The sequence below is a fragment of the Telopea speciosissima genome, chromosome 4 (genome assembly GCF_018873765.1).
Source record: "Telopea speciosissima isolate NSW1024214 ecotype Mountain lineage chromosome 4, Tspe_v1, whole genome shotgun sequence".
Lineage (NCBI taxonomy): Eukaryota > Viridiplantae > Streptophyta > Magnoliopsida > Proteales > Proteaceae > Telopea > Telopea speciosissima.
In genome coordinates, this window is record NC_057919.1 from 51,346,352 (window position 1) to 51,368,795 (window position 22,444).

The following is a 22,444-nucleotide window of genomic DNA, read 5'->3' on the forward strand; positions in this document are numbered from 1 at the left end:
AAAGGAAAGGAAAGGGAATTTTCTTGTCTTTTCTTTCGGAGGAAACCCGTGAGGTGGGGTTCGTTTGTAATAAAGAAAAGGAAAGGAAAAGGAATTTTCTTGTCTTTTGTTTCGGAGGAAACCCCAACATATTCATTATTCTCTGTAGTTTGACGAATTGAATTCAATTGGAGCCGTACATTTAAACTGATTAGACATCTTAGCCTCTTAGGTGGCTTGATATAATTGCATCAGTGAGGTGGACGTTATCTGAGTGTGAATCTCTGGGGGTATAGTCTATATAAATTACTGACACGTGCATCACGCAGGGGAAGACTTAAAAATAAAAATTTCCACAAGGTCGGTTTGAAGAAACATAGAAACAGCATTAATTAAGCACATAGTAAAAGTGCAATATTGGATCTCTTGGTGATGGAGCATGTCTGCGGCCTAGGATCTAACGGCTATCGTGTTGCACTCAATTTATGGGCTGTCTTATAGATTTTATGTTAATTCAATGGTTGGTAGACAAACTCCTTGATAGTTTTGGTATTTTTGAATTTTTGAGTGACAATTTTGAATTGAGCTCATCTATCGAACATGGGATCAACATGAAATCCGCATGGAGGTTTGTGAGTTAAGCGCAACACTATGGCTACTCAAACCCAGGCCATAGACGAGCTGAAGCCCTCTCTTGGTTCCTTACAACCAACCCTACAAACTGAGATAGTTTGGCACTTTTGATTAAACACACTAAGTTTGGGACTTGCAATTGAACGTGTACAAACACATATGGTAATTTAATGGGTTAGAAGGCAATAATACATTTTAAATATATGACAGATTAAATTATGTACGGTAATGATAAGGTGTGTGTTTAATGCGGCTGCTCTGTAAGTAAAATAAAAGATCTAGAAAAAATAAACTTAAAATAACCTATGCATCACACATATAATTGAGATTTAAAGCTAAAACAAGTTACAAAAACAAAGGTAAATAGTACTTGCATACGAAGAGTGTTCTACATGATCACACAAAAGTGGATACCAATGGGAATCCACATCCACTGCCAAAAGGCTCCATAATTGAACCTCCAATATCATTTATTTTATTTGGTAATTGGCTCTTTGGTAAAATATCTTTTTTTCTCTCACTCCCCACTGAGGTTTGAAAAGAATATATTAAAGACAGAATAAAAGAATTACAAAATTAATGTTTCGGCACCCAGATGAATACAAGAAACAAATGCAGAGGAAAACCTTACCTTCGGCATTGCCATCAGCAAGGAAATTCAAGCATCACAAAAGAAAAGTTAAGTAAACTTCAACTGAGATCTACCTTCCACATTCCAATATAATTCTTCCATTATGTGATACAAAAAACTAAAAAGGATGATGAAACTCCTTGTTTTGCAGCCTCTTTAGCCAAGTTAATGTTGGATATGTGTGTCCATCAAACCGGTTCATGCTGGTTCGACCTGGTTTATTAAATATTTCATATATTTTTGTTTAATATGATCACATGCGATATAAACTTTTGAGCAATGTGATGAACCCCGATATACATGGACCAATCAGAGGACGCCACGCATCCCAGCCCAAGGAGATGGGCCACGCCAGAACCAGAGGAGAGCCAAGCATAGACACGGACTACCCCAGGTACGAACCGGATCGAATGAGCATCAACGGGCGCCAATCGAAAGGGCGTCGTCGGGCGTGGATCGAATCAAAGTCCCCAGGCGCGAATCGCCACGGGCACCAATTGAACGGGCATCAATCAGGCATGTGAACCCCCTCGGGCATGATCAAATGGGCGTCAATGGGCGTAAACGTCAATGGGCGTGGACTACAGATAATCACGGGCGAACGAGGACTCTAGACTCTAGATCCTAGACCACCGCCTGTACAGTCCCAGATATACACAAATACCTGACATCCTATCTACAACACATCAACATCTATCTATCGGAGACCTCAACTCTATCGGGACACCATCTCCCATAGGGGGCCAACCACTCATGAAAGAACCCTGCTACCTAGGGACTCTATCAACTATGAGGACTACTCACCATCACCTCGGACTCTCCACACCGCCATACTCTACTATAAAAAGGAAGGTACTTTACTCCATCAATCATCTTGAATTCTATTCACTCATCTGTTTGCTTAGGAAGATCTAACTTAGGCATCAAAGAGCCCTAGGCCGGAACCACACCGGTTCTCCTTTGTCACCCTGGTCCTTTTGCAGGTTACGACACTCGAGGGACCCTTGTACGATTTTCTGACGCAACAGATTGGCGTCGTCTGTGGGAACGACGCTAGCCATCGTACCTACTAGCTTGTTTTCCTCAAACACTCAATGGCACCACGAGGCAAGAAGACCGCTCCCTCTACCAACAATGCTACGAGGGAGCGGAACGAATCACCTCCTCCAGAGAGCTCACGTCGCAGAGCCACTGACCATGTCTCTCAGGAGAGGGAGGCCCCCAAGAATTAACAAGTGGGGGTAATTGACCTCAACCCTGAAGTAGCCATTGAAGCCGCCGTGGAGCCAGTACCTGATCCCAATGCACTAGCGACTGTAGGTCAGATCAATGACTTGCAGCGACAGATCCTCCATGACCAACAACTCTTCCACAACTACCTGAGGCAACGTGCAACATCCCACCATCGTAGGACAGATTCTCGACAGGAGAAGAACCCTAGGAGGTCGCCTCCCAGGGGTGATAGGTCAAAGAGGTACACCAGGCAGCGAGGGAGCCATCCCAACCTCCCATAAGAACAACGGACCTTCCAGTACGATCAGACCGTGGGAGAACACCATCACACCAATCTGTGGTACCCAACCCAGAAGGGTCCATCAGGAGGTCGATGTTCCAAGGTCGATTAGGAGGGAGTCACACACCAGGACAAAGCCAGACCTATCGAGAAGAAAGCCCCTCGCGTTCACGTCAAGGTTCATCGCGACATGACCCTTCACCATCCCACCAGCATTCAAGACGGGAGAGGACTTCAAGGAGAGGACGAGAACGCGATCGCAGTGAACGGCCAGCCAGACGTGAGGAACGGTCACGGGATGAAGAGCTAGACAAGAGACTCCTGGATTTGCACAAGAAGTTGGAAGGAATGAAGAAGCAGACTAAGGGCGAGACACACTCGATCCCCGGACAACATCCGTTCTCGGAAGAGATCATGTCAGCCTCACTCCCATCCAGGTTCAGGTTACCCACTTTCGAGCTCTACAGCGGTACCACGGATCCTAATGACCACATCAACTACTTCAACGGGATGATGACCCTATACGGCGGATCGGATGTGGTCTCTTACCGAGCATTCCCTGCATCCCCCAAGGGTGCAGCTACCTCGTGGTTCTGCAGACTACGACCAAGGTCGATTGGTTCGTTTGCAGAATTATGCGATCAGTTCGTCACCCGCTTCCAGAGCAGTGTCAAGCAGAAAACCACGGTCAATCTACTGAACGTGGTACAGAACCTTGGGGAGTCCCTCAGGGAATATGTTAGCAGGTTCACTAAAGGCGTGTTTGGTTCAGTGAACCAATTGATGGTTGCATTGATATTGGTGTTGAACCAATTGGTGCTGCACCAATGGATCCATTGTCCTGACAGATTAAACTGTTTGGTTACCCTGAGTTTATTAGTTGAATCATCCTGAGAAACAGTTTGGTTACCCTGAGTCTGTCAGTTGGATTCTATTTGGATTTATATGAAAAACTGTTTGGTTTCCTTGATTCAGTCAGTTGGATTCATATTGAATCTGTATGAAAAACTGTTTGGTTCAGATAGATCGTACCATCAGATTGGCTACTCTATGGTTAGAAAATGAAATAATTATAAAGAATTTTGCATACAACTAATGTAATGTGACCAATTTTAATAATATTTATCTTGAATAATGTGCTTTAGATAATAAAGATTAAAATAAACATTATAATTAAAATATCTTCCCTATTTAATATTAATTACGATAATGCCATTTCTTTGTCAATTATACCAAAAAAAGACTTGTAAAATCCTTTTCTTACCAACCTTAGCATAAAATTAAAATATCTCATTAACATAATCAAAGTAAGTATAAAAATATGTCAAATTTTAAAGATGCCATTAAAATTGGGTTCTTGTGTGGATTAGTAGCATAACTGACTATGCTATGAACAATTGAATAAAGAAGGCCTTAGTGGACTCGAACCACCATCCTCTTAGAACATGCTCATGTTCCAAGTGCTCTACTAATTTGAGCTAAAGACCCATCAAGTAGTATTTTATCAATGGAGACAAAAGGGTATTTCTACCTACTGAAGCAATACAATCAAGGAAAAACAATAGCAAGTAAACTCATTTCCACCTTTAACACACTTTCCCCTAGATGATTTCCAACTATGGTCATTTCAATTCATTCTACCTTAAATTCCTGAAACGAAAATTTGATTGGGACCACACTAAAAAATAAAAAGAAATGATTGGGACCACAGAACAGGATAGAAAATAAAAACCCATTAATTTTGTCCAAAAAATCCATTCAATGCACGGCTAAGCTGAACTACGTGGACTCATTTTGAATTCAGACTTCCACCCATCCTCGTTCTTACTAAAATACTGGTCCAATTGACTAGAGCCATCTTTCTCCACAACTGTTCTGATCTCTACCGTTTCTCTTGTCTTGTCTTTTTGGTTATCACTCCTCAATGAATGGAAATCCAATTACTTGTGCCACCTGCCCCTCAAAATTCATGAGTTTTGGACTCATCTTGGCATTCTCTAGGACATACTGAACAGTTTCAGGTCCAAGTTTACTGGCTCGGTTGCTATTTTATTCCACTCATCACCAGTAAGTTGGAGAGAAAAAGAGGGGGAGGGGGAGGGGGGTGGATCGACCTTAAGGAAACAAAAATGACATGGACAGACCAATCTGTACTGTAGGTACTGAATGTGTGGTCCGATAGTAAAGTTTCATGTCCAAGACTATGGAGGGTATATAGACTGGGTTTTGTTTTGTTGAACATCATGACTTCCTGTTTTACTTTCCTACAACACCACAGTTGCATGCATGCCACATGTTCTACTTTCATTATGATGACTGCTAGTAGAGATGATCATTACTATATCTGTACGGATTTCATTCTTAAATTTCAAGTGATTTCATAAATTTAATAATGTATGGAATAATCTATTTTCTTTCCCAAAATAAAACAGATCAATTCGGGTTCTATGGGAGGAGGAAGCACAGGAACAGGGAATATGTTCACACCATTCGGAGGAGGTCCACGCCTCTGTCCAGGTTATGAACTAGCTAGAGTTGAAATCTCAATATTCTTTCATCACCTAATCACTGGCTTCACATGGGTTCCAGCTGAAGAGGACAAGTTGGTGTTTTTCCCCACCACCAGCACTCTCAAGCATTTTCCTATTAAGGTCCAACGCAAACATAGATTGGCTTGATTCTCGGACATACCCATTAAGGAAAACAGAGCATCAAAGTTGGAGAAGAGAAAAGAAAATAAAGATGCAAAAAAAAAAAAGAAGAAGAATATGATATGACCCCATTGACACCTGGAGATCACGAGAATTCTATGGAGGAAGAAGTGGAAGCATGCATGGGGGAAGTGGGTGAAACTCCACGTCAGGAGAGTGATGTTCCACGTCGCACAGTAAGGGTTAGGAGACGACCCACTCATTTAGTTGATTTTGTGTAATGAGATGTCATGCGAATGTAATGGGAAGGGATGTACTCAGAGCTTTCTGTTAGGAGTCAGGTATAGGTGTCATGAAGGGATATGATGGTAAATTGTTAGAGAAGAGGAGTCACAGTATACGAATGGGTTATAAATAATTGTATTGTTGCTTTTGAAGGATAAGAAAGAAAGATAGTTCTCCCCCTTCTCCGTCTCTCTCTTCTCTCTTCTCTCTTTTCCCCTGTTTCCTCTTCTGCTTCGCCTTTTTCTCTTCTCCCTTGCTCAATTCTCTGTCCTCTGCTTCGTAGACGTAACATTTTGGTCCGACCTGCCGGATATGGCTGAAGGCACTCGCCTGAGACAACTTGACGAGTCGATTAGACAACTCGGGGCGACGTCGACCGAACAAGGTGAACGGTTGAATGCGCTGCACGAAACGATTAATGTCCAGCGACAGGCTCTTACCGATCTGGTGGTTCAGGTGACGGGGATGGATGGCAAGCTTGAACAGGTGCTGCGAGTTGCACCACCAACTCCGGATCAACAGCCTGGTAACGACGGTGTTCGGCTAGGGATTTTGGGACCTCCCCCGATCGTTCCACCACCTCCCAATCCGATCCAAACCCGAACAATTCGTTTGGAGTTTCCTCGGTTTGATGGTGTGGATCCAGTGGGGTGGATCTTTAAGGCTGAGAGATTCTTTGACTTTCATGCCACCCCCATCGAGCAACGCTTGTTAGTTTCATCGTTTCACATGGACGGCGCTGCTCTTCAATGGTTCCAATGGATGCACCGCAACGGAGAGTTCACCACATGGGAGGCTTTTACCAGAGCATTGGAAACCCGCTTTGGACCGTCTGAATTCGACGACCCCCAAGCATCGTTGGCTAAATTGATGCAGAGCTCCACTGTAGCTGATTACCAGTCCAGATTTGAAGCACTGGCTAACCGCATCGATGATCTCCCTGCTGCCTTCCTTGTGAGTTGTTTTATTTCAAGGCTTCGTCCAGAGATCAAAAACGAAGTGCTAGCCTTCAAACCGACGTCCATGGCACATACCGTTAGTTTGGCTAGGCTCCAGGAAGCCAAATTGGCGGAGCTGCGTCGGCTCAACCCCAAAATTTTCTACTCTCCGGCCAAGTCGACAGCATCAGCTACGGTGAATCAGCCACAAACAACCATTCCTCAGGCTCTCCCAGCCACGAAACCGACAGCAACAATTCCCATTAAGCGGTTGACACCGGCAGAGATGCAACAGTGCAGAGAACGTGGCCTCTGCTACAACTGTGAGGAGCGATTTACGCCAGGCCATCGTTGCAAGGCTCGCCAGCTATTCCTTCTGGAATACGACGATGAAGAATCAAGGGAGACTGAACTTGAAAGGGAAATGGTGCCACCCGAGGCTACTGAGCCCCCTCCAGACGGTGCACTGCTAACAACTGAGCTCTCTTACCATTCTATGACCGGTATAATCTCTCCAACTACCCTTAGATTCACTGGTTATATCACTGGGCACCCCACACAAGTTTTGATTGACGGGGGAAGCACTCACAATTTTATTCAAAGTAGAGTGGCTCAGCATGTTGGTTTAATTGTAGAAGAAGCTCCTAATATTACAGTTATGGTAGGGAGTGGGAGTCGTTTGGTCTGTGAAGGATTGATCAGGCAGATCCCATTAAAATTACAGAATTATACTGTGTCTGTCGATGCATATGTACTACCCCTTTTTGGGGCAGATTTGATTCTAGGGGTGCAATGGCTAGCTCAGTTGGGTCCTATAGTGTTTGATTATGGCCAATTGACACTGGAATTTCAGGTGGAAGGGGCCACGGTCAGGTTGGAAGGAGAGCCTCGACAGGCACATATGCAGCATCTCCAAGTGGTGCTGCAAACACTTCAGCAAAATGCTTTATATGCAAAGAGATCTAAGTGTGCATTTGGGCAGTTGAGTATCATTTATTTGGGCCATGTGGTTTCGGCCCAAGGGTTGGCAGTGGACCCTAACAAAATTAATGCCATCACTTCTTGGCCCATACCTCGCAAAGATCCGAGATCTCCGTGGATTCCTGGGCTTTACGGGTACTATCGAAAATTTATACGTGGCTATGCCCACCTTGCTGCCCCTAATCGAAGTTACTCAAGAAGGGAGCTTATCGTGGTCCGGCGACTCAAAAGCCTTCTCCATGTTGCAAACGGCTATGACACAAGCGCCGCTTTGGCCTTACGATTTTTTTCGCCCTTTACCATTGAAACCGATGCCTCTCGGAATGGGAATAGGAGCGGTATTGTCTCAAGAAGGGCATCCAGTGGCCTATTTCAGTAAGAAGCTGACCCCTCAGATGCAGGCCTCATCTACTTACGTCCGTGAGATGTTCGCCATTACCCAAGCTGTAGCGCGTTGGCGACAGTACCTGCTGGGGCGTAAATTCCTAATCAAAACAGATTAGAAGAGTCTTCGCGAGCTCACCACCCAAGTCATACAAACTCCAGAGCAGCAGCGGTGGCTCTCCAAATTATTGGGCTATGTATTTGAGATCGTTTATAAGCCTGGTCTAGAGAACAGAGCAGCAGACTCATTATCACGCATTCCTGAGGAGAATGGTACTTTAATGGCATTTTCACTCCCTGCCTTCGATTTCATTCAAGAACTTCAGCAGGCAGTAGCCTTATCCGCTGAACTTCAGCTGATACGGGAAGGCTTAGAGGCCACTCCAGCACTATTTACTGGGTATGTTTTTCGTTACAACCTGCTATATTTTCACCACCGCTTAGTGGTTCCCTCTGGCTGTGGCCTCCGCGAGAAGTTTTTGTATGAGTACCACTCTTCACCACAAGGGGGACACGCAGGGTACTTGCGCACTTACAAACGTATAGCCCATAATTTGTATTGGAAGGGTATGAAGAAAGATGTTCAACGCTTTGTGGCTGAGTGTGCTATTTGTCAACAAATGAAATCCTCTAATTGCTCGTCGGCCGGTCTGCTACAGCCATTGCCTATTCCTGAGCTGGTGTGGGAGGATGTATCCATGGATTTTGTTACGAGGTTGCCACCATCGATGGGGAAAACGGCCATTATGGTCGTGGTTGATCGGTTAACGAAGTATGGCCACTTCTGCCCCCTACCACCCAATTTTACAAGTCACAAGGTGGCGGAGATATTCACAGCAGAAATAATTAAGCTTCATGGTCTTCCCCGTTCTATAGTAAGTGATCGTGATCCCCTGTTTATCACTCATTTTGGCGTGATTTGTTTAAGCTCCAAGGCACAACGTTATCCATGAGCACCTCGTACCACCCCCAAACCGACGCCGCATCAAGTTCTCAATAGGTGCCTTGAGATGTACTTGCGCACTTCGTCGCCGATGAGCCAAAACAATGGGTGAAGCACCTTCCTTGGGCCGAGTTTTGGTATAACACTGCTCACCACACTGCTACGGGTACTACCCCTTTTCATGCTCTTTACGGTCGACCCCCGCCCACCTTGCTCCGCTATATACCAGACAGCACCAGGAACATGGCTGTGGATCAGGAGCTGCAGACGAGAGATCACATCCTTCGGGGACTCAAAACCAGTCTTCTCCGTGCTCAACACAGAATGAAAACTCAGGCTGACAAGAGGCGAACTGACCTTGAGTATTCTGTAGGGGATTGGGTGTTTGTTCGTTTGCGTCCTTATCGCCAGCGCTCTGTGGCTCACCGCATCAGCCCCAAGCTCTCCCGCCGCTTCTTTGGTCCTTTCCAGGTTCTGAAACGCATTGGCAAGGTAGCCTACAAGTTGGACCTCCCTTCGTCTGCCCAGATACACCCTGTATTTCACGTTTCAGTTCTCAAGCCATGTGTGGGTGATCCTGCAATTCAGTCCCAAGCCTTGCCCCCTTTATCAGATGAGACTACAATCAGTCCTACACCGGTGGCAATATTACAAGTTCGACAGGTTAAACGTGGCCGTGCTACTATCAAGCAAGTGCTGGTGCAGTGGAAGGACCTCCCTCTCGAGGATGCTTCGTGGGAAGACCTCTCAGCTATGGTGGACACGTACCCCAACCTCAACCTTGAGGACAAGGTTGTTTGCCCAACAGAAGGTGATGATATGACCCCATTGACACCTGGAGATCACGAGAATTCTATGGAGGAAGAAGTGGAAGCATGCATGGGGGAAGTGGGTGAAACTCCACGTCAGGAGAGTGATGTTCCACGTCGCACAGTAAGGGTTAGGAGACGACCCACTCATTTAGTTGATTTTGTGTAATGAGATGTCATGCGAATGTAATGGGAAGGGATGTACTCAGAGCTTTCTGTTAGGAGTCAGGTATAGGTGTCATGAAGGGATATGATGGTAAATTGTTAGAGAAGAGGAGTCACAGTATACGAATGGGTTATAAATAATTGTATTGTTGCTTTTGAAGGATAAGAAAGAAAGATAGTTCTCCCCCTTCTCCGTCTCTCTCTTCTCTCTTCTCTCTTTTCCCCTGTTTCCTCTTCTGCTTCGCCTTTTTCTCTTCTCCCTTGCTCAATTCTCTGTCCTCTGCTTCGTAGACGTAACAGAATATTACTTACAATAAGGGAAAGATTGCAAAGAAATGTTAATTAATCTATAAGTAATAAAAGTTTACTTTTTAAGATGTTTTTCTGTATATATTTTATGGGTTTATCATCACTCATCCCCTGTTCTCAAATTTTAAAATGGGCAATGTATCATTCATGAGCTATCCAAGAATCAGGCTATAGAGAGTGCTTGTGATCTGCAGAAGAAGAGATAAGAAACTCCCAAAGAAGAAAATTAAATGGTGAAGCCATCATATGTTGGGCTGAGGAAGTCCTCTGTCCATGTGGTGTGTGTGGATGGTGAAACCATCATATGCTGTGCCATCATAGGAGGGTAGAATTGGATAAGATTAGATAAAATGCATGCATGAGATCACCCTCACCCTCACAAGGAGGATTCGATTTAAAAAAAGGAGGTTGGGCATGCCGTACTTACTGTAGTAATCATTTGCTACTCCACAAGAATTTTTTTTTTCTAAATCTTCATGATCATCAGCCTCAATATCTGACTACTAATTAATATGGTTATTACTGAAACTTTTTCGTTTAATTATATCTGCCTTTGTTCAAGCAATATTTCTGATGGTGGAAATTAAAACATTCATTCTATGCTGTGCAAATTGTACACCTCTTTCCCAGAAACCTTCTTATAATTGACTCATAGTCACAATGCTTAATTTTCTCCTCTAGAAGGCCTAGCCATCCATCAGATTAAATGTTCCCTTTAAATAGCTCACAGGAAAAGGCAAACCTCAGATCAAATCCAGACCTAGGAAACATCTAGGATTATTCAAACAATAGAGAAAAACCATTAAACTGACCCACCAACGACTTGTGATTCCCATCAATTTAAATAATTGTGCAGCACAAATTTGGGGGGGAAAACACAAAAGTAACAATTTCTCCACTACTTTGACCCAACAAGTAAAATTTGACATTTGCAAGTTTGAATTTCACAATTCCATCCTCTTACTTCATAGAATCTCACTCATAACTCATATGCATATTTCAAACTGAATATGGAGGATCAATCTATCTTTTTGTTTTCTTTTCCTTTGACATCATCATAAAGGAATGTGGTGTTACCTTCTGGAGGGGAGTTGCAGAAGGTAAATGTGATTACTTCAAATCCTAATGGGGTGAGTAGATGATCCTCCTCCATCTACTTCAGAGACTAAATGTGATTAGAACTTGCAAATCCCAAATCTAATGGGGCTGAAACTAACATATATTAGAGGTCCTAATGGGGTGAGTAAGTGGTTAAAATATCAACGCAAGATGATAGCAAGATGAAACTAGCACACTCACACTCACCACCACCCCATGCTGCTCCCACACACACTCATACACTCACACTCACCCATCCCTTGCTGCCCCTACACACTCACACTCACCCCCACCCCATGCTGCCCCTATACACTGATGCAGATTCATCACCAAATAGGGTTTGTTTCATTAGAAATAAGTCTAGGGTTGGGTTACATACATGTTGGGCCTTTGATCCCATGGGTTTCTAATGTAATTGGCCACTTTTCTAGGCCTAAAATAGGAATACATAGGTTGCATACGGGATTAGCCCAATACTTAGTTTTTATTGTGTGTTTTTAATTGAACCGGTTTAAATTGGTTTCATCCAATTGGTTCAATTGGTCTAATTTAAGTGAAGTGATCCTATTGGCTACTAGGGAATCTTCTTTATTTTAAGTAGTTTAAGTTGTTTTTAAGTCATTAGGACTCTATTTTGAGTCTATTTCAGTTTCCTAATCAGTTTAAGTTAGCTAATAGGTTAAGGATTGGGTTAGGCCATTCTTTTTTAGTGTCTAAGTCTAATTTTGAGTCTTTTATATAAAGTGCTAAGCGGGCCATATATTGAACACGAATTTGATTAATAAAACTTAGCTTTATGCTTACTGTCATTGCTGCTGCTCTTGTGAGTGTATATCCTTGTGGATCTCAAGGTGGAAGGGATTGGTGGATCTCCAATCGACTCCTTGCATTGTGAAGATTGGGAGGGCTCCTACTTATCTCCTTGTATTGTGAAGATCAGGAGACCCCATTGTTCATCTTCAAAGTTGCTGCCATTGAAGACCTGTAACAAGTAAGAAATTCTGCAACTATTCTTCTTCCTTCTAGAAGGTCACATACAAGGTGATTTTCGTGAGAATTCTGCCCAGCCAAATCTAACCATTAGAATCTGCTAAAAATTTGATCAAGTCTTCCTCAAACCCTAAGAGCGACTCGATTCAAATTTCAGCACCATCCACCCAGCCGATTATCTGAAATTATAATTTTACCCCTCTCTCCTACTTCTACTAGGAGCCAAACAATAGGATCAAATAACAAAAGCGACTGCTAGTTCGAATGGACAGCACTAGGATTTAGGTCAATTTCTAGGGTTTGGGTTGGATATTGGGAAAAGGGTTTATAGGGTATTAATGGGCAGGTCTAGGGGATCAATATGGTAATAAAAGGTTAGGATTTGGATGAGTTTTGAAATTCTGTACCTTTGGGCAGAATTGAATTTTAGGGTTTTGGGTTTGGGTTTTAATGGAGCAAGGAGATGAAGGGGTTAGAGTAAGACTTTGGGGCTGAAACTTGGATCGAGTGTCAACAATGATGTAAGGGATGTATGCTAAAAGTTTGGTTTGAAACTGATGGACAGATTTGGAGTTATGGAGGTTTCCTAGTAGAAGTAAGAGAGAGGGGTAAAATTATAATTTCAGACAATCGGCTGGGTGGATGGTGCTGAAATTTGAATCGAGTCTCTCTTGGGGTTTGAGGAAGACTTGATCAAATTTTTAGCAGATTCTAATGGTTAGATTTGGCTGGGCAGAATTCTCACGGAAATCACCTTGTATGTGACCTTCTAGAAGGAAGAAGAATAGTTGCAGAATTTCGTACTTGTTACAGGTCTTCAATGGCAGCAACTTTGAAGATGAACAATGGGATCTCCCGATCTTCACAATGCAAGGAGATAAGTAACAACCCTCCCGATCTTCACAATGCAAGGAGTCGATTGGAGATCCACCAATCTCATCCAAATCCTAACCTTTTATTACCATATTGACCCCTTAGACCTGCCCATTAATACCCTATAAACCCTTTTCCCAATATCCAACCCAAACCCTAGAAATTGACTTAAATCCTAGTGTTGTCCATTCGAACCAGCAGCCCCTTTTATTATTTGATCATGTTGTTTAGCTCCTAGTAGGTCTCCTACCTATCTAGGACTACATTAAGTGGTATCAGAGCCATGGACAAACATGACAACCCTATTGTTGATCCAACACTACCACCCCCACCTGATCCCATGGCTGCAATCATGGACATCCATAAGATCAGTGATCGGTTACAAATTGTAGAACAAAGGCAAGACCCACCTCCATTCGTTTTCAACACCCAAGTTCGTCTACCCAATGGGAGCACAACCATATTAGTTGTTGATGAGAGGCGACGTAACAACATCATTTCACAATCCGTGGTGGATATGTTGTCCCAATCAAAAGAGATTTGCATCATGCCTACAGGTAAAGTCTTTGTTGAATTTAGGTGTTCTTCATACCATGATGGAGCTTGGTGTCGACCGGTACCACATTCAAAGAGCTTTATTGCAGTAGGTGGTGATTGGTTGGACACCTGACAAGGTTGGATTGAACCTGAAATCAACTCGTGTGTCCTACCTAATTGACACCGTCTATACCATTATTTTACTCTAAAAGGGTTACAACCAAAGGTGACAACATCAACTATACAACACAGGGACTGCCGAACATGTTAACTCAAACGCAAGGGACATCGACTATGTTTGAAGTTTCACCAATGGTGGATGCACCAACAGAAGATTCTACTAAGGCAGTTTGTGTTGAAGAGATTCAAGAACCTAAAGCTAAAGAAACTCAAGTAGACCAAGCTGCACCAGTAGTTGAGATCATGGTTGAGAAGCCCAACCATCAAATTGATGTGGAGGTCCAAAACACAATGGTAGAAGAAACTACTGAAGAGGTCTACACTGAAGAGAGCAAAGTAGATAAGGCTGAGGACATGGAAGATGAAATGGTCAAGCACATAGAGTTTGTTATGCCACTATGGTTCTCTGAAGAGAAAGCTCCACGCCTTGAAGACTATATTCCTAATGTTCCTGCTTCACCAGAATTCTGTTTGGGGATGGTCAAAGCTGCTGATCACATGTTGATTCCCCCTCATCACTACAAAATTCGAGGACGAATTTTTTCATGTTGGGGAGAGTTGATGCAGATTCATCACCAAATAGGGCTTGTTTCATTAGAAATAAGTCGAGGGTTGGGTTACATACATGTTGGGCCTTTGATCCCATGGGTTTTTAATGTAATAGGCTACTTTTCTGGGCCTAAAATAGGAATACATAGGTTGCATACGGGATTAGCCCAATACTTAGTTTTTATTGTGTGTTTTTAATTGAACCGGTTTAAATTGATTGCATCCAATTGGTTCAATTGGTCTAATTTAAGTGAAGTGATCCTATTGGCTACCAGAGAATCTTCTTTATTTTAAGTAGTTTAAGTTGTTTTTAAGTCATTAGGACTCTATTTTGAGTCTATTTCAGTTTCCTAGTCAGTTTAAGTTAGCTAATAGGTTAAGGATTGGGTTAGGCCATTCTTTTTTAGTGTCTAAGTCTAATTTTGAGTCTTTTATATAAGGTTCTAAGGGGGCCATATATTGAACACGAATTTGATTAATAAAAATTAGCTTTATGCTTGCTGCCATTGCTGCTGCTCTTGTGAGTGTATATCCTTGTGGATCTCAAGGTGGAAGGGATAGGTGGATCTCCAATCGACTCCTTGCATTGTGAAGATCAGGAGGGCTACTACTTATCTCCTTGCATTGTGAAGATCGGGAGACCCCATTGTTCATCTTCAAAGTTGCTGCCATTGAAGACCTGTAACAAGTAAGAAATTCTGCAACTATTCTTCTTCCTTCTAGAAGGTCACATACAAGGTGATTTTCGTGAGAATTCTGCCCAGTCAAATCTAACCATTAGAATCTGCTAAAAATTTGATCAAGTCTTCCTCAAACCCTATGAGAGACTCGATTCAAGTTTCAGCACCATCCACCTAGCCGATTGTCTGAAATTATAGTTTTACCCCTCTCTCCTACTTCTACTAGGAAACCTCCATAACTCCAAATCTGTCCATCAGTTTAAAACCAAACTTTCAGCATACATCCCTTACATCATTGTTGACGCTCAATCCAAGTTTCAGCCCCAAACTCCACTCTAACCCCTTCATCTCCTTGCTCCATTAAAACCCAAACCCAAAACCCTAAAATTCAATTCTGCCCAAAGTTACAGAATTTCAAAACTCATCCAAATCCTAACCTTTTATTACCATATTGACCCCCTAGACCTGCCCATTAATACCCTATAAACCCCTTTCCCAATATCCAACCCAAACCCTAGAAATTGACCTAAATCATAGTGTTGTCCATTCGAACCAGCAGCCCCTTTTGTTATTTGATCCTGTTGTTTGGCTCCTAGTAGGTCTCCTACCTATCTAGGACTACATTATACACACTCACACTCACCCCCACCCCATACGGCCCCCCCATACGGCCCCTATACACACTCACACTCACCCACCCCTTGCTGCCCCCACACACACTGACACACTGACACTCACCCCACCCCATAAAGACTCACATATGAGATAACAAATGAGAGTAATTCTAATTGAATAAAAATACCTTCTGATATGTACCCTTACTAAGCTGAGATGAAATGGTTGAAAACATGAGGGGGGGGGGGGGGGAGCCATAAACCTTGTTCCAGCTCTTTTACTCATTTATAGATAACTAACCTTCTTTGGTGCAGTTTGAAAATTGGAATTGAGATTAGACATATATAGCATAAAGGACTTATTGGATCAACAAAGGGGGAACGTTAAGACAGAAATAGCATACCATCACATCCACTCACCATAGCAAGTGCAGCTCATCCACAATCATATCAGACAAGAGCCATATAATATTGGTAGGTCAAAGCATGATTTAATTATTTCTGGTAAAAATCCATTAGAACTTGGTATTGTCATCACCCAAAACAGAAGAAAAGTGAGAGATGTGATATGCTCAAAATCATCACAAATACCAGGAAGATAAATACATGCAACTTAGTGAGCTCATCCACAAACTCTCATGGAAATATATAAAACCTACTTGTGGGTCGCTGTCCAAGTTTGATATAAGTTGGACCAAGTTAGAGCAAACGCTCTCGCAACCATGAGGTGGTTCCTTGCCTTCTATTTTTCTAAACATAGAAAGCATAAAAATATCAAACTAAAATACAATTTGTATAAACCAAGATACAAGAAGATGTGACACATCTGTGCATATGTTGGAGTGTGCATATCACTACCAATAACTAAATGAAAGTAAAAAATGTACATTAAGAATGAAAGCAAGAAATGTCACTAAGAACACAAACGAATTGAGTCACAAAAATTACTTGCTTATCTTCTGTGAAGCCTCCAACATATACCCACTTTGCATTGTTTTAAAAAAAAAAACATGAATGTAAAGAAAGAACAAACAATCAATTTTAAAAATAATAATAATAAAACATAAAAAAATTCAATGAGTATACTATAAATTTAAACCACCATATCTTGGGGCATTCCCAATTACACTACCGGTTTGAGCTAAAGACTCACATACAAGAAAACAATACAAGTATAGTTCACTCAAATGGTTTAAGTTGTTAAAATCTCAAGGACAACATAGTCGGTGGGTGAAGTTTTAGGGCTAACAAATCAGTTTTTCCAGAGTTATGTCACTGTTTCAGGAAAGCAACATAAAACAGAGTATCTGCAAGGTCAGAAAAGCTGAAGTAATGCTAACTTGATCGATGGGTAATATAAAAGGGACTTGCAGGATTGAACAACAGCAAGAGCCTATGAGCATAGTAGAAACAATGTAGCTCAGACCTAGATCCCCTATACACACTCACCCCCACCCCATGCTGCCCCTATACGCACTCACACACAGGCGCAGTACTGGTTCCTTAGAAGGAGAAATATTACAGATATGTATCCATTAGTTGAAGGCTGAAACCAGAATTTACAGGAAAAAATTCATGAAACAAAAGGATGATACAAAGAGAGAGAGAAGAGAATAAGAAAATCACCTTAACCAACTGCCTTGCCTGACTCGATCTTCACTGTCCACCTTAATCCACCTGGAAGAAAAACACAACAAAAATTTTAATCAATAACTAGAAAACCTAAATCGGACAGAGAAGCATAAATTTTTTTCTAAAAAAAATATACATCGGTGGTCTGAGCTAAGAGAAGAGCAAGAGAGAGAGTGAGACACAGCAGAGAGCACGAGAGAACGAGAGAGAGAGAGAGAGAAATAGCAGAGAGCAGAGAGAACGAGAGAGAGAGAGAGAGATAGCAGAGAGCAGCAAGTAGAGAGCAGAGAGCAGAGAACAGTTGGTAACTGGAGGTTGAAGGCGATGGCGAGTAGAGATCAGAGAGCAGCGATCGAGTTTCTGGAGGTTGAAGGCGACGGCGTGAAAGAGAGAGAGAGAGAGAGAGAGAGAGAGAGAGAGAGAGAGCTAAAGAGAGAACGAGGAAGAGGCTTTCGCTCTTCAGCCTTCTTCCCTTTGGCAATGATGAACAAGTCCAGGCTTTCGTTCAATGTTCTCGATGGGTAGGAATCAAGATTGCTGCACACAATAAGAGGTTATTTATACTAGGGCTCCTTTTTCTTGAATCAAATATAGAGGTGGACCCAAATATAATTCAGGTTTACATGTAAAAATGTGAATCAGGTAGATTCATGAACCTGGATCGGTTCACCATCATTTTGAACCAAATGATTTTTTTTATTCGAAATCATGAATCTATTAGTGCAGCACCAATTGGTTCACCGAACCAAACACGCCCTAAGGAGTCCTTGGAGGTCTGAGATTTAGACGACCAAAACCAGCATGCGGACTTGGTTGGGGGTATTAGGAACCTTTACTTGATCAAAGACCTGGCACGCCATGAGACCAGGACCATGAAGGAGCTTCTAGAGCGGTGTAACGAGTTCACCAACATGGCCGAAGTACTACAAGCTCGAAAGAAGGTGATCAAAGCCAAGCCCCAAGATAACAAGAGGTCGGCCCCGAAGGACCGCAAAGAAAGTAAGAGGTCGAGGACAGAGCGTCAACAGGAGAAGGGCGATTGCCTGTCAGGAAGAAATGATCGTCACCCAGAGAGAAGTGAACGAGCAAGCAGTCCAGAGTTCACACCCCTGAATACCACCAGATCCCAGATCCTTATGCAAATCCAAGATCGTGACCTACTCCGTTGGCCACGACCCATGCTAGCAAGACCTGAGAAGCGCAACCCCAACAAGTACTGTCTCTTCCACAAGGATAACGGACATGACATAGAAGAGTGTTACCAACTGAAGAGGGAGATAGAGCAGCTTGTAAGGGCAGAGAGTTTGAATAAATACATAAAAGGAAGGCATGATGGCCATTCGGGCCAAGGAGATCGAGATCGTGATCGAGAAAGAGAAGAACCAATAAGGGAAGAAAGGAAGGCGGATCGAGATAGGGAGAGAGACAGCACAAAAGAGAGGAGAGATGTACCGGAGCCAAGCGGCACCAAGGGAGCCTCCATCCTCACCATACTTGGAGGATCGGGGCAAGAGTCTACCAGAAAGGCCAAAGCCCATGCCAGGTTCGTGGGAGTAGCAGAGAAACTGAGCAAGGTAGCAAAGACCAAGACGGTGATCTCTTTCTCGGATGTAGACCTCAAAGGGGTGAGCTTTCCACATGAGGACGCCTTAGTAGTACAGGTGGAGATAGCCAATCGACCAGTGCACCGGGTGCTGATAGATACAGGGGCATCCGTGGACGTGCTCTCATTGAAAACCTACCGCCAATTCGGGTTTGGGGATGACCAACTCAAACCAAAGCCCACCTACCTCCACGGATTCTCGGGCGCCACTGTCTCCATCAGGGGCAGTATAGAGCTACCCGTCACCTTTGGATAACACCCTCAATAAGTGACCATCATGGTAAACTTTATGGTCATCAGGTCCGTGGTGTCAGTCAACGGCCTCCTAGGGCAACCATCTCTGATAGCCCTTAGAGGAGCCGTATCACCACTCCACCTAAAGATAAAGTTTCCCACTGACAATGGAGTGGACAAGGTCCAAGGCGATCAGAAGAAGGCCAAAGAATGCTATGCCACCTTTGTCAAGAAGAACAATGGTAACACCCGGGGAATGGTACTGTGCATGGAAAACCTGGTCAGCGACCAGAGAGATGAACAGATAGAGAAGAGAGGTAGGCCGGTGGAGGACCTCATCCCATGGTCACTCAGTAAGGATGACTCTTCCAAGGTCGTACACATTGGCTCGTTGCAGAACAATGAACAGAAAGAGGAATTGGGGCACCTCCTCCAGGCCAATATGGATGTCTTCGCATGGTTGACCGCCGACATGCCTGGCATACCCAGATTCACAACAGAGCACCGGCTACATGTAGACCCAACCAGGAAGCCCGTCCAACAGAAGCGGCAGAATTTTGCCCTCCACTGATAAGCAACTATCAAGGAAGAGGTCAAGAAGTTGAGCCGATCGGGGTTCATCAGAGAAGAGAAGTTCCCTACCTGGGTCGCAAATGTAGTCATGGTACCCAAGCCCAATGGGAAGTAGAGAATGTGCATCGACTACACCGACTTGAACAAGGCATGCCCAAAAGATGAGTACCCACTACCCAGGATTGATCTGTTGATCGATGCTACAGTCGGCCATGAGATGCTGAGCTTTATGGACACCTACTCCGGATACAACCAGATCCTCATGCATGAGGATGATGAGTCCTACACTACATTCTGAACTGACAAGGAGAACTAATGCTACCGTGTCATGCCATTTGGATTGAAGAATGCAGGGGCCACCTATCAGAGGATGGTCAATAAAATGTTCGAGGAACAGATCGAGCGCAACATAGAAGTGTACGTGGATGATATGCTCATGAAAAGTGTCCAAGCCCACCAACACCTGTCCGACCTGGAGGAAGCATTCACGGTACTGAGAAGAAACTAGATGAGACTAAACCCTGCAAAGTGCGCCTTCGGAGTAACGTCAGGGAAGTTACTAGGGTTCATGTTCTCAGTACGCGGAATCGAAGCCAACCCATCCAAGATCAAAGCCATTCAAGAAATGACACCACCCCGGACGGTCAAAAAAGTGTAGAGATTGAATGGAAGGATCACCGCCCTTTCAAGGTTCGTATCAAGGTCGGGGGACAAATGTCTACCCTTCTTCAAGATATTGAAGAGTCTCCAAAGTCCAAAAGACTTTGCATGGATGGAGGAGTATCAAAGAGCATTCGAAGCAATTGAAGGAGTACTTAGAGAACCGACCATTGCTTGGGCGACCTGAACCCAATGAAGAGCTACAGATCTACTTGGCTGCTGATGAGCACATTTATGTGTGAAATCTTAGGGCATAAAGCATACATTTTACCACATTGGACAGAGTTACTTTGGTGCTTTCTTGTGTTTTTCAGGTTTTGGGCTATTCTAGACTATCGGGAGCTGCATGTCCCAAGTTTCACGTAAAGTTATCATTTTCCCTTTTATGGCTGTAAAGAGGACTAAATTTGGAGCAAGTTGGACGTGACGAAACGCAAGTACGCATTCATCTAGCCCACCGTACAGTTGATTATTCTTTTCAGTCCAAGAAAGGATAATGGGTCAGAAAGGAGCTGTAGTGCAAGCCCATAGTCAGTCTACCACAGCCCAAGGACATTTTTGACATTATAGAAGATATTTCTAAGCAATGGTGGAGATCTACTGCAAGTACAGGGCCATTTTGGTAATTTTGCATTCTTGAAGAGAGAGAAGGACTACTACCCACATGGAGGGACCCACACTACCATTAGATTCTATTAATTTTGAAGGCCCACAAGGTGTCCATGATTTTTATGGGCTGCATTTAATGCCCCATGATTTTTAAAGGACACATTGGGGATTTTGTTATTTGGTTGAGTGGAATCCTAGTCATCACTATCCTAGTCATTGCTCTCTCTCTCTCCTCCAACTTTTCAAGGGCATTCCTGGAATTTCACTTGGGATAGATTTATTTTGAAAGATATTTTCTCATCTATGGAAGGTTGAAAAATCAAAGATGCTTTGATTTTATTGCTTGGAGAAGATATCTACAAAGAAAAGGAAGTACAAGTTAGAATTAGAAATTTACTTTTCTAGAAATATAAGGTTTATGTAAACAATATTCTCTTCTTTTCTTCTTTCTATTTTTTTTCTTTTTCTTAGAAGCCAAGGCAATATAAAGGAAGAAGGAGAAGAGAATATTCTCTTTTCTTAGGGAATATTTCTCCTACACTTCCCTCTTCTCTCTTCTCCCCTTTCCCCTATAAATACCCCCTACATCTCTTGTAAAGTTTGCTCATTCACTTAGTAAAATTTCTTCTCTTTTTCTCCTTCTAATTTGTGATTTTTGGCTTTTCTAAGTTCTAGTTTGCTTTTTTATTTTTATTTAATGGTTGTAATAGGTTTAGTTTATGCTTAAGTCTTCAATTGGGTTGTAATTTCTTAATTCTAGTTTAGGTTTTAAGCCTTCTAGTCTAAATTCTTAAGTTGATGACAAGACTTGAAGATTTAGAAGAGGAGGCCATGGTAAGTTTATGCAAGTATTCAAGCTTTTCAATTACATTTATGCAAGCACATCCAGGTTTTACTATCTAAACTCTCAATCTCATTCTCCCTCTCCTCTATCTCATTCTCTCTTTCTTTTTCCTCTTCTCCCTCTATTTCTTTTATTTTTATTTTATGCGGTTATTTTGTTTATGTGGTTATTTTATTTATGTGGATGTGGATATGTGGCTGCATTTTTATTACTTCCAATTTCCATTAGTTTGATAGGTTTCTTTTATTCCTTTATTCCTTCCAATTTGCATTAGTTGATAGGTTAGATGCTTGTGAGTTAGGATCCGTTAGTTTAATCACCATTAGTTTAATTTAGTGCTTTAATTAATTTTGGTTCACTTTGCATTACTTTTAAGTTAGTTAAATAGAGTGGCGTATATCTCCTCGTATTCGACCCGTAGCTATGATTGACCCATACGCTTGCGGTTTTATTTTAACTCAAACAAGTTTTTGTCGCCGTTACCGGGGAGATTATTATCCATTTTATTTATCTGATTTTTAAGTAGTTCGAAGTGTTTTAGTTTATT

The 22,444-nt window shown here is 42.7% G+C and overlaps 1 protein-coding gene across 1 annotated transcript in view; it reads right to left on the reverse strand.

Annotated features, from left to right (window-relative positions):
- Positions 1-21,511, reverse strand: part of LOC122659760 (transcription factor bHLH35-like) — a 37,985-nt gene extending 16,474 nt beyond the window's left edge. The window contains exon 1 of the mRNA XM_043854891.1: positions 21,484-21,511. The gene's annotated coding sequence lies outside the window, so the exon portion shown is untranslated. The remainder of the gene's footprint in view (positions 1-21,483) is intronic.
- Positions 21,512-22,444: the final 933 nt, after the last annotated feature.